The following is an 18583-nucleotide window of genomic DNA, read 5'->3' on the forward strand; positions in this document are numbered from 1 at the left end:
GACAGAGCACAGAAACTATGTGCTTGTGAAACTGCTGCGTTCATTTGTTGCAGCTGATGTGACAAACTATTATGTTTTCATCATTTCCTTGGAATTCATCGCATTCACATTTACATGAACACCTAAATCGGGTAAGGAAGCATATCTCACTCACTTACCAGGCGTACAAATTAGGTGCGATGGTAAGAGATTCCTATCATATGACACCCGTACAGTCACCAATGCTGTGTATGACAGACCAGACGTGTTTTACAGTGGAGGATTCGACTGACTTGTCGCCTTATTATCAAAGGTTTGTGGTTCCATTCGAAAGACTCTTCCTTTCGGCTGCTAACGGAGTAGTTGTGCCGAATCAACTGTCATTACAGGTCCATTAGTTACACCTCGCTGTTACAAACGGACGTTACACTACGACACAGACACACATTTCAATACAGCGAACAGCGAAAAATAAAATTATTTCGCTGACCACTTAACCATGACGGATCACTCAGTGTTCTTCTTTTGCTTTTTTTTTTCACAGTTCAGTACACCTTCTTCCTGTTTTCATGCTTGGTCTGTGTTCAGATTTTGACGGACTGTCCACTGGGCCCTCTTACCACAAAATCTGATAGGGGTGCGATGGGGAGTTTTCCTTGTCACTGCCTCAAATGGATTTCTGTATGATAAATTCATAACTTAATGTACTACAACTCATTCAGAAACCCACAAAATAGGTTTACTGTCAGAACAAATTTAGGCCTAACATATGTTGACGTCCAATACAATTTTATTACAGTATATGGTGAGTGAATTAGCATATCTGAGGAGTGTGCTGTCATATAGGATTTATGCCGAGCGAATTGGGATAAAAGTCTACTGCATTGTGCTACCATCTGGTGGCCCTTATGTAAACTTCTGAGTAGCTAGGGCAAGATGTGCACATCGTAAACCGTGCAGGTTGTTGATCAAATCCGAGTCCATTTGGCCCATAGGGCAATTACGTTACGTGAGTTGCGCATGCGCAAAAGTTCCTTAAAACGTGCTCGTGACGCTGATGCCAAGTTTTGCGTACTCTAAAGAGCAGAAGTGCGGTAGATTTAAGTGCTGCATCTTTCAGGCTGCAGCATCTTTGTTATGTTAAACAGCATTCAAAGAAAAATAACCAATAAATCCGTGAGGTATCGAAAGTTAGGATATTCATGTGCTCTTTTACTCTTACACAGCAGCCGCCATTGGTCAGAACTATGATGCCAAGGCCCTCTAAAACGTTTACAGACTCTATTTTGCAGAATCAGGTACTAAATAATACAAAAATCTACTCAAAATATCTTATGCAAAACACACAATATAACCAAAAGACAGAAGAACTGACTAAACACCATTTTAGGAAGGAAGGAAAATCGTTATTGCTATGCAGCATTTAAATTGCATATTTTCGTAATACACAAGGAGAACTACATAATGAGAAATGTCTACATTCTATACTACATGATAAAAGACAACAGTGGAACAAGATGGAGGTGAAATAGCTCCAAAGATAATGATGGATTAAGACAGAGATTGAACGTCTTTTTCTCGAAAATACAATCTTGGCCACCAAAATAAAATTAGTCATCATAATAAGTAACGATCTGGAGTATAAAAAAACACACACATCCAATCTCTTAACTGTAATACACAAGTATAATTACAGGGCTCTGATTGCGGATGCAAATTCGACCTTTGCACCAAAATAAAATTTATTATTTTTCAAAATACGCAAGATTTTGATTGCGAAACACACATGATATTACTGTCATAACTACTTTGTTATATAAATTAAAAAAATACTCCTGACTTGTATATTGGCATTACTGATGAGCCTTAAAGGTTAAGCAGCACTTGTTGACCACCAAAGTTCGATTGTCACACCACACGTTACAAGCACAATGAGCTGTTCAATTAAATATATCTACATGCCAACTGTGTGTAACAATTACTACAATAAACATGACTTGCTTATTGAGGCTACATAAATACACCGACGCGCCAAAGAAACTGGTATACGCATGCGTATTCAAATACGGAGATGTGTAAACAGACAGAATAGGCGCTGCCTATATAAGACAAGTGTCTGGCGTAGTTGTTAGATCGCTTACTTCTGTTTCAATGGCAGGTTATCAAGTGTTAAGTGAGTTTGAGCGTGGTGTTATAGTCGGCCCACCAGCAATGGGAAACAGCATTTCCAAAGTAGCGATGAAATGGAGATTTTCCCATACGATCATTTCGTGAATGTACCGTGAATATCAGGACACCGGTAAAACATCAAATCTCTGATATCGCTGCGGCCACAAAAAGATCCTGCAAGAACGGAACCTACGACGACTGAAGAGAGTCGTTCAACGTGACAGAAGTGCAACCATTCCACAAATTGCTCCAGATTTCAATGCTGGGCTATCATCAAATGTCAGCGTGCTAACCATTCAACGTACCATCATCGATATGGGCTTTTGGTGCCTAAGTTCCACTCGTATACCCTTGATGACTGTATGACACAAAGCTTTACACCTCGCCTTGGCCCATCAACACTGACTTTCGACTGTTGACGACTGGAATCTTGTTGCCTGGTTAGACGAGTGTCGTCTCAAATTTTATCGAGCAGATGTATGTGCACGGGTCTGGAGACAATCTCATGAATCCATGGATCCTGCACGTCAGCAGGGGACTGTTCAAGCTCGTGAAGGCTCTGTCATAGTGTGGGACGTGTGCAGTTGGAGTGATATGGGACCCCTGATACGTCTAGATACGATGCTGACAAGTGAAATGTACATAAGCATTCTGTCTGATCACCTGCATTCATTCATATCCATTGTGCATTCCGACGGGCTTTGGCAATTCCAGCAGGACAATGCGACCCCCGACACGTCCAGAATTGCAACAGAGTGGCTCCAGGAACACTCTTCTGAGTTTAAACACTTCCACTGGCCAAGAAACTCCCCAGACATGAACATTATTGAGCATATGTGGGATGTCTTGCAACGTGCTCTTCAGGAGAGATCCCCACCCCCTCGTTTTCTTACGGATTTATGGACAGTCCTGTACGACTGCTGGTGTCATTTCCCTGCAGCACTACTTCAGACGTTAGTCGAGTGCGTGCCACGTCGTGTTGTGGCACTTCTTTGGCTGTTCAGAGTAAATTACAGGTTAATAGATGAACATCTTGTACCATGCGTTAATAGTATATATTAAATTAATCAAAATACATTTAAAAAATTTCAATAAGATTGTAAAACATACTTGAGTGCTATGATACTACTGATGTAATTAACACCTCAAAGTGCTCTTGTTAAGAAGAATTACTGATGTAAATAATGTTTTTCCGTGTTTAATTCGTCAAAAACTCGTCTATAAAACCAATATGAGAGCCACCAAACATTATAGTGACCCCATACTAAGATAATAACTTCGTCCAGTACTTCAAAACGTTATCATCTTATGTTGTCATAGCGTAGAAACTACATGACACTTTGACGAAATGGTATTCTGAACAGTAGTAATACACATTCATACAGTTAAGAAACTGGGGTTCCTATTCTTTCAAAGTCATGCAAATCTTATAGCGACTCCATGCTAGGGTTTTAACTTTATCTTCCACTACAAAACGTTTATCATCTTCTATTTGATAATGCTAACATGTACTTTCACATGGCGGAGACTACATGACACTTCGATGATATAGCACAATGAACAATAGTGATAAACATTCATATTGGTAAGACACCATGGTTGCTATGCTTCCAAAGTCATCCAAACATTATAGCGACCCCAGGTACAAAATGTGCAGTGAATGTCAGCAACAGAAGTCAGCCACTGGGTTTGCCCTCCTTCTTGCAGAAGATCTATAACTTCTTGGCCCATGTTACACCAATTTCCAGCGTAACTGATTTACAAAGTGACCATTTTAGACACTGTTGAATTGCGTAATGATAATCAGTTGACACGGCAACTGTCATGCCCCACATGTGCATTTTTTTTTACTCAGTGAAATGTGACATGCATGGAGATTGTATTGATGTGCATGTGCAGCCATCAGAAAGCCTAATCATGATGGCGGCGAAGCTACCTGACAGTTGTTCCAAGCTAATATATGTAACAGGTTGCCCCTATGTTACAGCTGCATAGTTGATTCTGCTGCGTATAATGAGGGTTAGTTGACATGGTGATGGGTTTTATTGTGATCATGGTGACTACCATTACTATGAATGCATGGTGTCAGTGCGATAACCTAACAGAGAGTGTTAGCTACTGGATCTAAAATCGTATTCTAATACCAGATACTGAGAATGTATCTGCCATAAACTGACTGCAAGTTATTAACAGTTCTAAGTAGTTATGACAAATCATATCATCATGTTACAGAAAGTGCCATAACTTGACAGTATATGTGCCATAACTTGAGAGTGGGTGTCAGCTGCTGGAGCTTAAAACTAATTGTAACACCAGCAGCTGACAGTGTGTATGTGCAGTTGGTATCAGGTACAAAGGGTGTCAGCTACTGGAGTGTCAGTTACACAATGAAACTGTAACAACTTGCCCTGAAACTATAACAATTTGCCCCTAAACTGTAACAACTTGCCCATAAAACTGCAACAAGTTTCACTGTCGCCCCACAGTTCGTCAGATTCCACCTCAGAATCTTAACACTGTGGTTTCCACCAACTCTGAGGCATCAACTATACTAAAACATGGACTGTGTCCAGTATCGTCCCAGGCAACAACAAAGCAGTAGACTGAAGTTTTTAATTGTTCTTCAGGTGACTCTGCGCATCCCACAGTGTCTGGTATGTTCATGTACTAAAGGCAGTTGTGGGTAGGAGTACAACCAAAGTTGTCACTCCCCTTGTCTGGAGCACACTGAAATAATTTCTTGTGTCTTATAAGTTCGAACATAAATTCTTTGTCTGTAACCTTGTTTTGGCAACAGCCTTGCCACAGTGGATACACTGGTTCCCGTGAGATCACCGAAGTTAAGCGCTGTCAGGCGTGGTCGGCACTTGGATGGGTGACCATCCAGGCCGCCATGCGCTGTTGTCATTTTTCGGGGTGCACTCAGCCTCGTGATGCCAATTGAGGAGTTACTCGACCGAATAGTAGCGGCTTCGGTCAAGAATACCATCATAACGGCCGGGAGACCGGTGTGCTGACCCCACGCCCCTCCTATCCGCATCGTCCATTGAGGATGACACGGCGGTCGGATGGTCCCGGTAGGCCACTCGTGGCCTGACGGCAGAGTAACCTTGTTTTATTTATGCCATACTATTTCTTCTATACATCGGCAATGTTTTCTCACTTTTGAGAGACAGCATTTCGATTTTTTTCGAATTATGTGAACCACTGTGTTTCTTTTTGATCTACCTAAATATCCGAGTGTGTCAAAGCACCAACTCTGGGATATCAAGAGGCGACTTTCCTCAGATCTAATCTGCCCCACAGATTAACGATGATGGCTGGTGAGCTGAGCAGCCTGGATGTGGTTTTTAGATAGTTTCCCACTTCCAACTAGGTAAACACCAGTCTCGTACACACATCCCACCTCATACCTATTTCGGCCCTGACCTGCAATTTTGTGACTCACACCAACTCACGTCAGTCTTGGTGGTCTATCCCTGTTGTTACTAATGCATTTCCGGTTCCCATTGCTGGTGACATACTGCTCTACACACGAAATTCAGTAGGTAGCTGAGTGTTGTCGCAACAACAAGGTAAAATATTTTGTCATTCTTCTTTATATTGTTTAAATTAACGACAATATTAACGTTTTCTTATAAAAAGAAGCGTATAACCACAACTGTACACCATTATTTGAACTTCTTTTCAAACTACGCTTTCTGTTATGGGACAAATAACAACAATCACTACCATGTGGGTTAGTATTTTGTTTAGATTTTTTGATTCACCTACACATTCATGTGGATATTATTTCTGTATTAATAAATGTTAATTAATGTTGATTTTCATGTTAAAAGTATTTAGTCAGAGTTGGATATTACTACTCTCACTTCGCAGATTTCAACTGGTATACGTATTTTGTCCGAAAGTGAAATACTTACTATCTTGAACGAAACACCAGACATAAGTGATTTGTCTGAAGATGAAAACGCTAATGTTGATTGTTCGTCACAACTGCCGATGAGTAACATAAAAGAAACATCTTTAAAGGAAAGCAATGATGAAGAAAGTATTCTTCGAGCATGTTCACAACAATGTATGACAGCAAATGAGTCCCATTAAGTGAATCCTCATCCTTCTAATTCGAGGATGACACAGTAGACGTGGATATGGAAAGAGATAGATTTTGTTGAGAAGAGTTTTCTTTCTGCAGATACTTCCAATACATAGGTGAAGACATTAGTTTATTCGACACATTTTTTTAATATTTTAGTGTACATCACGTACTGGAAATATATATTTCTTTCAGGATCCAGTGATATTGAAAAGACTTTTGCAGTAATGGTCTCAGGTTTTCTCGCAAAACTTCTTTATTTCAGCGTCAGAACTCATAAATACATATCCAATAGAAAAAAGGGGTAAAATATTACAAACCATGTTGAGCTTCAGCATTGCTTTGGTTTAAATTTAATAATGGGTGTGATCGGATACCTTAGAATTTAAATGTATTGCCAAAAAAAATTTAATTTCCTGGTAATAACCAGCATTAAGCCTGATGACAGTTTTCTTTCCTTGAGAAATAATTTTCATCTCATAGATAGTAACATAGTAAATTACGAAGTAGAAAGAAATAAACCCTGGAAAGTTCAACCAATTCTTGACACTTTTGGGAACGTTTGTACCAGTCTTCATAGAAATTAGAGCTCCTATTCCACTGATACCTTTTGCAGGAGAGTGTCACTTTAAAATAATTTATAAAGAACAAGCCAAGGCCTGTAAGTTTGAAAAATTTTGTGGTTTCATCAACTTCTGGTCTTGCATGGACTTTGAAATATACCAAGATCCTTTAACAAATCTGAATGATACATATCTAGGACTTGGACCTTTCATAGTTCTTCAGCTGTCAAAGACTATTCCTCCTGGATGCTGCTTGTATTTTGACATTCTTCAATTCCCCTGTGGGAGAAATTAGCTGATGTGGGATATCTTGACACATGAACAATTATGACGAACAGGGTAAGGGGAGTAAACTTCTGTGATACATCAAAATTAAAAAGAGGAGACTCAGTAAAGATCATTCATAGTGATGACAAGATAGTTTTAGTACAATGGAAAGATTGCAGTTGGGTAGTGATGGCATCTACATGTTCTAGAAGTCACCCAGAACACAAGGTTGAGCGTTGTTCCAAAATGGAAAAAAGATGAGCGACCATGTCCCTTTGTTGTACACAGATAAAACAGTCAATGTATGAAGTGGACATCTGTGATCAACAAATGGAGTTGTTGGAACTCTGACAAACACTTGATTTAGGATAAAGAAATGGACTTTGAAGATCATTTTCCATTTCCTCATCTTAGATACAGTGAATAGCTACATGGAATACAGAATAACTGCAAAACGAAATAAAATTCCCCAGAAAAATGTTAAAGACTTTTTGAAATTTCGATTGGAAATTATTGAAGCTTTACTGGCAACCCCTATGAAGAGAAGACCTGTGGTGGAGGAACTCGGGGCTGAGGCAAATAAAAGATCCAAATATTGCAGTCTTCCTGTGCCTGTTCCTTGCGATTATAAAATATTAGAAGATTATGATCATTTCAGAGTCATTGATGATATAACTTCTCAATTAATGTTACAGTAACTTCATGTAATAGCAGAATCGAAACCAGTTGCGAAAAATACGATATATGTTTTTTGAAGCACAAAAATGATTTCAAGCAGTTTCACACATTGAAGTAAAGTGCTCTTAATCTGTTAGATTATTGTAGTGGTTTTTTCAATGATTGTTTGCCAGTGGCTTTAATCAGTTATTTGAATTTATATTCCAGTGTACACTTGACTGAATAGAAATGTTTCCAGGAGTTTCACATAAAGAAGTAATATTATCGTAGTGTGCAGTACTTGTGAGAATTCCTCCCATAAGAGGTGCAAAATGGATCAGAGACTACAGCCACGCCGGCCGCGGTGGTCTCGCGGTTCTAGGCGCGCAGTCCGGAACCGTGCAACTGGTACGGTCGCAGGTTCGAATCCTGCCTCGGGCATGGATGTGTGTGTTGTCCTTAGGTTAGTTAGGTTTAAGTAGTTCTAAGTTCTAGGGGACTGATGACCACAGAAGTTGAGTCCCATAGTGCTCAGAGCCATTTGAACCATTTGACTACAGCCACAGTCTAACATAGACTGTGCTACAGCTCTCGAGTTAATAACAACGTTGTTCTTTGGTGAAGTGTATTCTCTTTGTTTTTTGTTCTACTGTGTACGGACTTCCATGTTCTTATACGCATGTAATTACAGTGTCCTTGTGCTATTAATAAATCAAGTGTATCAATGAGTGGTGAATCTCAGCGTTATTCACCACATTTCCCGCACAGAGTTCCGGCAATGGTGACCCAAGAAAGTGCAGCGAATTTTGGCTCCACCTTCAAAGTGTTCCCCACGACACAGCGCCATTACCAACATGGCAGGATCCACGAGAATGTCAGTCTTTCGAACAACTCTTTCAAAAGAGGGACTTCCGTAGTGAACCCCTACACATTTTTACGTCTCCTCATCAGCATACGACGGACGTGAAACATGACAGCTTCATTCCAAATCTTAATGTGGCCAACACTGTTAATGGTGGACACGGATCCGAACGATATTCACGCCAACAGGACATACTAGGCGATCTGACATTCAACGAACAAATACTGAAAGGTAAAAAAAAAATCACAACACCAAGAAGGAGTTGGGCGACATAAACGAAAGCTGGTAGGTGTGTTTCTACATTTGAAAGATGATGTCTATTTAAGTTTCGAGCTAGACATATGAGTGGCGCTAGTAGCGGTACTATGACATGCAAATCAGGTTTGCTTTAATACACGCTGTAACTGTCTTGAGCGTCAGTTTTCTTTGAAATTGTATGTGGTGAGTTGATGTCAGTCAAGAATGCCTTTAAGATGTCAAAGACGTCATTTTCAACATATCACTATGTTTGAACGAGGTCGTGTAATAGGGATACGAGAGGCTGGATGTACCTTCTGCAATACTGCAAAAAGAACTGGCAGGAATGTAGCCACTGTACATGACTGTTGGTGGCAGTGGACACGAGAACATATGGTCGCTAGACGATCGATCTCTGGATGGCCATGTGGCATTACTGACAGGAAAGACAATTGTGTCCAGCCTATGGTTCTGGCGCTTCATACTGCATCTGCAGCAGCAATTTGAGCAGCAGTTGCAACCACAGTAACAAAACAGTTACAGATTGGTTGCTTCAGTGACAGCTCCGACCCAGATGCCTTGTAACGTCGGCATTTACGATTGCAGTGGTGTCAAGTGAGAGCTCATGAGAAGCCACAGTGGGGGTCTCTTGTGTTTTCTGATGAAAGCTGGTCCTACCTCAGTGCCAGTGATGGCTGTGTGTTGGTTAGAAGGAGGCCAGTTGAGGGCCTGCAACCAACCTGTTTGCCAGCCTCAATGGACCTCCACCTGGAGTTATGGCGTAGGGTGTGATTTCGCATGACAATAGGAGCACTCTCGTCTCTGTGCCACGCACTCTGTCTGCAAATTTGTAGGTCAATCTGGCGATTCGACCTGTTGTGCTGCCTTCCATGAACAGAATTTCAGGGGGTGTTTTCCAACAGGATAACGCTTGCCCATATACCGCTGTTGCAACCCAACATGCTCTACAGAGTGTCGACATCTTGCCTTTTCCTGCTCCATCACCAGATCTGCCTTCAATCGAGCACATATGGGATATTATCAGCCAATAACTCCAGCGTCATTCACAACCAGCATTAACCATCCCTGCATTGACCGACCAAGTACAACAGACATGAAACTCCATCTCACAAACTGACATCCAGCACCTGAACAACAGAATGCATGCATGTTTGCACGCTTGCATTCAACAGTCTGAGGGTTACACCGGTTATTAATGTACCAGCGTTTCACATTTGCATTGGCTTATCTTACATTGTTAATCACTTAAATATGTTACCTGGACAAATGCATTCCCGGAATTTCATTACTCTATATTAATTATTTCTTGCCTTCGTGACTTTTCCCGTCAGTGTAGTACTACTTATTATCATAATTCCGTTCACATGACAAGTACGGGGCAGTGCAATGACCAGTCATGTATGTTCCACAGTTTCTGCACTGGTTACACGCCAGTCGAATCCGTTCACTGCACAATACGTGATCCAGCTGGCTAGGCTTCATGAGCCGTGTTCCGAGTTTTGCTCCCACGCTGCGAACGAGCCACAAGCTTGGACTGAATATGCCATCAAATCACAGTCAGGACTTCATTGGAGTTCTGTTGTGACCTGAAGCAATACCTAAATTACTGGTATTTCAACCGGAATACGCAGCAACATTGTTTCAAACTACTTAATTTATTTTACAAAGTCACCTCATCGTGGGGGTGACACTTAAATTTGTGTCTTTGTTAAGTAATATTGCTAACTAAGAAATGTCTTCATGGAAGACATACCTAAATTTGTGACTTTACTAAGTAATATTGCAAACTATGCTCATCTGATAAGTGACATCATACATGCACCAGCGACCACAGGAAAATTCGACACTGCAAGGACACCACCCCTACAGTGCCTTGTCTTCACATGAACAACGTCTCCTCGGGTATTTACAAAATATGTGTTGATAGTGGAACATCTTCACAACTATGACAGCATCTACATGAAGCTGTTTCTCCAACCATTACGCCAAACAGCATTCTTTGGCCAATCTGGCTGATCAGATTACCGCCACTAATGCAGAGCACTTTGATTTTGAAGGAACATGATGTGACAGTGATAAAATTATATTTGGATGATGGGCTTGATGCAGTCCCACAGCAACGATAGGATGCATAATCATGACACAATAATGTACCACATTCAAATTTCACCGCCATATGTGGGCCACACTGGACATACAGGGACACTGGGCACCAATCTCTCATGAATACTACCAACAGGAGTGTGCCAACCTGCAGTCAGCGGGGGAAATCATGCCCATAGTACACAACACCACACATGCCGGAGAGACAGCATGACCCTAGTCATGCTAGTTTCACTGAGAAAACAAGCAGCTCCTCACAAGAATGCAATTACCGAACCTCCACGAGCAGTCCACAGTACGCGCTCTGGGTCGCAACAATCAAGGCAGTTGCCCAAAGAACAGGACAAGTTGCCAAACCAGTTTGACTGCAGAAGTGGATACTAGGCTGTAAGTATTAGACTATGCCTCTGAGCGACTCTTGCTGACATCAGTCCACAATAAGCACAACAGTCATTTAAAGCAATGGGTGAGGTGTTCAACAGACAAACTATGCACTTCCAATGACATCCCCCATGAGGCAATTCAGGACATTTGAACATGCTGTAGACCTTGGGGTACATGTGAAAAGTATTTGGCACTTTGTCTTAGCTGATATGAGTGACCCAATGCTGGGGGTGGACTCCCTACGAAAGTTTCACCTCTTGCCCAACCTAGCAGCAGGGTTACTTCATCAGATTAATAGTGGGGGTCAGAGCCTGGGAACATCAGCAATCCACTGACATGTAAAACTGATACAACTCTTCGGGATAGACAATGAGCCCTGGAACACAACCTTCAGGCTATTACTAAGAAATATGAAAAGACTAAAAGGAGAAAGTATTTCACTGCTCAAGGAAACTCTGATGACTTGAAAAGCAAATTTACATTTGTTAGGGACAGATCTGGACCACAATCACAGGATGTACATCCTACCACCATGGATGACTTCCACCCCCCCCCCCCCCCACACACACACAGTGCATGTTAATTAAGCTGCAAATGGTAAATCACAACATGGTACACCAGATAAATACCACACCAGGACCACTAGTCCATTTCAATGTGCGGTGCTCGGCACATGACAGATTATGTGCTGCCAAAAATGTCACAGATGAACTGCTATGAGCTGAGATTGTTAGACCATCAGCGAGTTCGTGGGTTTCACCCATGCATTTGGTACAAAAGAGAGACAGATCATATAGACTTTTTGGTGACTATCATTCACTGATCACATGTATGACACCCAATTGATACCCCGATCCAAATATACAGGACTTAACATATGCCTTGGTTGGCACTTCTACCTTCATTGCCATAGACCACACAAAAGTGTACCTCCAGATCTCCAGGGCAAGTGAAGATATACCAAAAACTACACTGTTCTCATTGTATGAGTTTCTATTCATGCCACATGGGTTAAAAAATGCCACCCAAATGCTGCAACATTGTTTTGGCAAAATACTGTTACAGTTCAATTTCTGCTTCTCATATCTAGATGACATTTTAGTTTTTGTAACCATCACCACAAGAACATGAGAAACATCTCAGCAATGTTTTCGAAATACTCGAACAGCATGGTGTAGTAATAAATGACAACAAATGCCAGCTCAGAAAAAAAAGTTATATTTCTTGGTCACTCTATCAATCATTTTGGAATTCATCCTACAGCAGAATGGATCTAATTATTACGATCGCTTACTCACCCAAACAACTATCAGGAATTAAGGAGATTTCTCAGAACTACTACTAATTTTTATAGAATACATTTGCCTCAAGCTGCAGTGATACAGTTTCCATTTACAGCTACACTCATGGGAAATAACAAACATGGCAAGCATTCTCTGACATGGATGACAGAAATGCAACAGGAATTCGACAACATCAAACTGTGCCTGCAAGTGAGCATCATCCAGGCTCACACTGTTGACAACGCCCCCTCGTCCATCGCAGCTGATGCCAGCAAAATGGCAATGGGGGCAGTTCTCCAGCAACATGAAAACAGACAACAGCAGCCAGTATGATTTTTTTCACAGAAAATGATCAGCATTCAAGTGAGGCTGTGCAGCACTTGAAGTGGATGTAGAAAGCTGGTCATTTACAATTTAAACTGATCATCAACCACTCACAGGAGCTATACAAAACTGAGTAAAGACTACCCCTCCAGATATTTCAGCCACTTCGATTATGTCAACCAATTCACCACTGATATCTAAGACATCAAGGCTGCAGGAAAGTAAGTGGCAGAGTACCTGTCACACATCAACACATTGTCTATGAACATGGACTATGATGACCTCACATCAGTACAAGAACATGATTAACAAATCTGCCAGCTACTGCAGGATGAACTGACTGGCCCAAAATTTGAATGTCATATTTTTTATGGTTCTGACAAACAAATCTGACGTGACTTCACACAGGGGAGAGCCTTCCCACTAGTTCCATCTCCAGTGTGGAAACACATCTTCAGCAGCCTCTAGTATGTGCCACACCTTGGAATTCGATCTTCTACCAAGCTTGTCACTGAGTGCTTTGTCTCGTCGAATGGGAATGGCAGTGCTGCCACGCCAACCCTACACTTGGGAAATGTGACATTCCTGCAGGAAGACTGAAACATGTACACTTAGACCTAGTCAGCCTGTTCCAGGAATCTGGTGGCAACAGGTATGTATTTTCTGCAATTGACCATGTTATGTGATGGGTAAAAGCACTGCCCCTACCATGTATTACAGCAGAGACGAGGGCTATTGTACAACTATAGATCTCATGCCTCGGATGTCTGACCACCAGCACCACAGACCAGAGCCACCAGTTTGAGTCATCCCTGTGCTAAGAACTATGAAAACTTTGCAGGGTGAAACGTTACGATGCCACCATCTACCACCCACAGACTAATGGGCTGGTGGAGCAGTGTCACTGCACCTTAATGGCAGAACCAGTGTATCATGGGGGTGGTTGGCCGCAATCCATACCCTGGCTACTACAGAGCATACATTTGGCTTTTAAGGAGGACCTGCAGACATTGTTGGCCAAGATTTTGTACAAAGAGCCACTGAGCCCCCCCCCCCCCCCCCCCCCCCCCATATTGAGTTCTTTGAACCCACAGAACTGCCAAAGCCCAATCTGCTGCCAAACCTAGTCACAAAGTGAAACAGCACATTATGCAGATTAGGATGCTACTACCACAACCCCGCAGATCTCCCAATATTTTCATACACAAAGCCATTGCAAACTACAAGTTCATAATGTTGTGTGATGACTCAATACAGGTGGCCATCCAGCTACCTTACTCCAGTACCCACAAGGTCCTGTGTAGAGGAGACAACACCTTCATTGTACTCCTCCACGACATACCTACAACAGTCTTGATGCATAGACTCAAACCTGCTTGTATTCCACATGACACGGTGATGTCCAAGACACACACACTGCACAGTCAACTGCTGATGCACAGTGACAAATCAACACACCACACTGGAGTGACTGCCACCTGAGTCCCCTTCGCCTCCACTCTTCCCCCCCCCCCCCCCCAATACAGCTTCACCCACTAACTGCCACCTTGCCTCAGTGGCTACATCCTCAACTAGGTTCAGATGCTATGCATCCTCCCTGATGCTCTGCCCTACGTGGAGTGCGGGCTGTGTGGGAACTCCTCCCAGCACAGATGCAAAATATGTCAAAGACTACAGTTCTTGAGCTAATAATACATTTGTTCTTGGGCAAAGTGTGTTCTCTTTGTCTTTTGTTCCATTATGTAACTATTTCCATGTACCTATGCACACATAGTCACAATTTTGTGCTATTAATTAAGCAAATGTGACTGGAATATCTGAGCATTACTCAGCACTCTTCCCACGCAGAATTCCTACACATTAATACTAATGATTTGTTCACCTACAACTTAAATTATTTATTTCAGTTTATATTCCAGTATAAATGTGTAATAAAGTATGTGATTATGTTTGGATGAGATAAATGTGCAGTCCATCCCTGAATCACAGTCCTATGTAATTCTGACGCATACTGTGAAACTTTCATAAACAAAACCTAAGCTGCACGATCATGTGGATCCTTTTTTTGTAAATTCAGTGGAAAAGGTATTTTTCCTGGCCTAACTGTAGACTATAAATCAAACTAAAATTAGAATTTCGTGAAATTGAAATGAAAAAACTTGCAAGGCTGAAAGGTATATACACGCTAAGCAAACATTTAGAAAACACTCCTACACTGGAGAATAGATTTACTCTAGACGCAGACAGATTCCATCCTGGGAGGGTGTGGTGACGTCAGGAAGTCTATCCTGCCACAAACGACCACAAACATTGCCTCAGTCCATGTAACTTTGCTGATTCCCTAGAAGAAACAGGAAAAGGGAAAGGAATAGGAGGAGGAGGAGGAGGAGGAGCAGGAGGAGGAGGAGACGGAGAACAAGACTGTGTTTCTTTTTAAAGATTACACATGACAAATAGACCATTGGAGGTATGTCGGTTTGAGTAAGATATTAAACATCATTTAGAAGGCTGATGAATGCTGTGGGATTAATTTGTGCAAATACATGTAGGATGAGCAATACCCTGTCTGATCAAAAGTATACAGACATCTATCAGTGGGCATTAATTTGGGGTGTGTCCACCCTTCTCCTTTATGATGGCTTGAAATCTACTGAGGGCACTTTCAGTGAGGTGTCTGAATGTTGGTGGAGAAATGGCAGCCCATTCTTCGTCAAGAGCTGAAACCAAAGAAGGTAGTTATGCTGGCTGCTGTGGTCTGGAGCAAAGCTGACATTCAAACTCATCCCGTAGGTGTCCACTGAGTTCAGGTTCGAACTCTGGGCAGGTCAGTCCATTTCAAGAATTTTTTTGTCTGAAAACTATTGCCTCACAGATGCTGCTTTATGACAGGGTGCATTGCCATGCTGATACAGTTATCATCTCTGAACCGTTCCTCTACTGCACACAGTACTCAATGCTGTAAAATGCATTCATACCATTACAAATTTAGAATTTTCAAAAGTGCAATAGGGGAACCATTCCATAACCATGGAAAACACCCCCCTACTCTAACACTACCTCCGTGCTTCACTGTTGGCACCACACATGATGGCAGGTAATGTTCTCGACACTTTCACCACACTCAAACCTTCCATTGGATTCCCAATGGGTATTATGTGATTCATTACTCCAAATAACTCATTTTAAGTCATCCACTGTCCAGTACTATCACTCTTTAGCATTGACTACAGAAATTTGAGGCTTATGAGAAGCTGCTCGAACATTGTACCTCATTCTTTTTAACTCCCTACACAGAGTCATGGTACTAGCAGTCTCCAACTCACAAGTGATTCCTTCAGCTGGTTTCATTAATTTTTTTATGGTTACAATTTACAATGCTTGAAGATCCCTGTCAGTCAGTGCATGAGGTCCATGTGGTCATGATTTAGCTGTGATCGTTCATCCACATTTTCACTTAATAATCACATCACCAAGCCAATTTGGATCACATTAGAAAGGTTGAAATGTGTTTGATAGATTTATTACTCAGGTGAGATCTAATGACAAGTCTGTGTTTGAAGCCACTGAGCTCCCGTTCTGCTGTTATTGCTCCTCTACTAAACACACAATACCTGTTGCCTCCTATTAAATTGGTGGGTATGTCTCTCATGACATCTATTGGTCGATTCCATAATGCGTATTGGTGTCTGGATACACTTGATCAGATAGTGCATAATTTATCTGTGACAGAGTAGCAGTGACATATGACTTCAGACAATATATGTCTGTATATTAGATAGTATGTGTGTCATGATGTGGGACTGTAAACAAAATTTCAATAGTTTGTGTATTATTTCTATCTCATGCTCAAATTAAGTGCGAAAATATTGCTTAACCATCATATATGGCTTGCTGGCAACAAAGTACATAATAAACAATGAATTGAAAGGTCAAGGATTCAATCCTACTGCATTCTTATATGGTTATCTGTCACTGATCATTTCATTCATCTCTGGCAATGCTTGTATTTATAAAAAATGACAACTGGCACCATTGTTCAAAGTACATATTCCTGTAATACCATCAGACAAACCACTGAATCAATAGATATAACTACATGCATGACCAATGAGGTTGCTAGCTGTGGTGTGGAAGGATACATCTACCGCCTCCAGGTCACATAGAAAAACAACATTGGCAGATTTAAGGGCTGTCAATGGCCACCATGATCTCACTTGTCACAATCAACTGACGTTTACAAGAACACTGCACCTATTGATGATGACCCTGTACTATGTAGTTCTCCTGGACTATTATTCTGACTTTGTTGTTATCTACTGTTGTCGTTTGGCTAACCATAGACTTCCCTGCCTGCCTGCCTAATCTTCACTGCAGTTGAGTTTCCAGTTAGCAAACCACTGGCTTAACCCTTTAACTGCTCTGGACATGTTAACATTCATGCCTTTGTACCTGCCCCTGTGTGCTCTGAATGTATTTATGGGTGCCACCAGTTCTTCTACCTGGTACTCTGAACGTGTCTACACGTAGACACATTCAGAGTACCACGCAGAAGGACTGGTGGCACCTGTAAACACTTTCAGGGCACACGGGGACAGGTACAAAGGCGCTCACGTTAACACATCCAGAGCAGTTAAAGGGTTAAGGATGTACCCGGAGCATGATTTATATTCGAGTGTCAAAATTACTATGTTCTCATACACTAGCATGTGAATTATTCAACAAACTTTTAGAGTACCATTTTGACCAAAGCTGTACCAAGATAATCCCTACACCCCTGGTAGAACTGCCCATGCTGCATTCCAACTCCCCACCTACCTCAGTATAACTACCTTCTACAGTTTCTTCTAAGCAGATTTAGCAAATTGTAGAATTTTGCTAGTAAGTTCAACGAAAATGAAGCATTCTTTCTAAATATTATGTAAATCAACTATAGAGATGAAAAATATTGTGTACACAAATTAAATATGTCAGTGTAGTAAATAAATTACAAATTGTATAACTTTCCTAAAAAAACTGAAAGTAAAACAAGAGCCCTACACTGATGAGTGAAAACATTAGGACCACTGCCCACTGTGAGGTTGAATGCCTTCTAGTTGTGTTGCACACATGACACAGTAAGGAAAGAATGTAAGTGGAAGAGAGACAAATGGGTAGCCATTACAGCAAAGATACAGCCCAAAAATGCAGAAATCCATTGATATAAATGGTTCTGACAAAGAGCACATTGTTATGCAGCTGCAGCTTAAAATCAGAATCTCTGAAATGGCAAATCTCACAAGAGAGTGGGTCAGTTTTTGTGCCCCCTTTGTGACTGCACCCTTGGTGCGGACTCTATCTAGCCATGGTCACAGTATGGCCATGGTGATAGCCAGCAGGTATCCACCTCCAGAAGTTTTTTGTTTGTGTGTTTCCAGACGAGTATGGATCGATTACTTTCTGTGATTTATTTGTGCATAATATGTATTTAGTAAAATCTGTGTTGCTGAAGAAGCAGACTTCCAACATTAGTGATGAGGATTTTGTGGAATTGCAAGTGATCTTTATTGGAAAGGAACTTGTCAGGGTGTTTTGCTGAGTGTTTCAATTGTGATAAATAAGCAGTTTTTTGAGGTCTGGAAACAACAACTAGAGCAGCAGC

At 41.4% G+C, this 18583-nt stretch overlaps 1 pseudogene; it reads left to right on the forward strand.

The window, feature by feature from the left end:
* The first annotated feature begins 4937 nt into the window (after positions 1 to 4937).
* LOC124556968 lies at positions 4938 to 5055 on the forward strand (annotated as a pseudogene).
* The last annotated feature ends 13528 nt before the right edge of the window (positions 5056 to 18583 follow it).

The sequence above is a fragment of the Schistocerca americana genome, chromosome X (genome assembly GCF_021461395.2).
Source record: "Schistocerca americana isolate TAMUIC-IGC-003095 chromosome X, iqSchAmer2.1, whole genome shotgun sequence".
Lineage (NCBI taxonomy): Eukaryota > Metazoa > Arthropoda > Insecta > Orthoptera > Acrididae > Schistocerca > Schistocerca americana.